Raw genomic sequence first — 844 nt, forward strand, 5'->3', positions numbered from 1 at the left:
GCTACCTCCACGAGTGGCTGAGTGCGCCTGCCATCGCACAGGGTGCGAGCCCGGTGCAAGAGGCGGCCTACCTCAAGCACTGGTAGTAGATCCACCTGGCGAACGAGCACGCCAATGCCAAGCGTCAGATGCAGGCCGAGCATGAGTAGTGTCGTGCCCGTTGGGCAGGGGGGGAGAAGGAGCGCCAGAAGAGGGGGTAGGAGGAGCGCGCTCGCTGCACACCACAAGTAGCCGGTGGGGCCAACGGCGAAGGAGGCGGCAGCAGCGGCGTGTCGGGCTGCATTCCCCTGTGCTAGGCCACTCCGGCGTTCATCGACCTCACCAGCCCCAGGTAGTAGGATGCCGCCGCCTAGGGCCTCGCCCGCGCAGCATGAGTTTATTTATTGTAATTAAGTTTTACAAATGTTTGAGTGGACTTTGGCCCACGGTTGACTGGCCATTTATGTTTAATTATGTTAAATTTGGCTGAACACGTACGTAAATTTTTTCTAAGTTGGCATCAAAAAATGCGTCTGGCCATCGTTGGGTTCAAACGCCGAGCCAAACACAAAAACGGACACAACCGTCCGCTCGGCCGACCCAAACAAACAAAATGCGTGTCCGTTTGAGTTGTGGCATTGGAGTTGCTTTAACTCATTCCAACTTTTATACATACATACATACATACATACATACATACATACATACATACATATATATATATATATATAGTGATACTATTCATCACCCAGGGTGCAGAATAAATTATTCTTCACCCGAGGTAATCTTACGATCATTTTATAATTAAATTACGTTTGGATTTTAAATAGTTACATTCATATTGATTCACTACATAAAATTTGGC

Source organism: Triticum aestivum, chromosome 2A, assembly GCF_018294505.1.
Source record: "Triticum aestivum cultivar Chinese Spring chromosome 2A, IWGSC CS RefSeq v2.1, whole genome shotgun sequence".
Lineage (NCBI taxonomy): Eukaryota > Viridiplantae > Streptophyta > Magnoliopsida > Poales > Poaceae > Triticum > Triticum aestivum.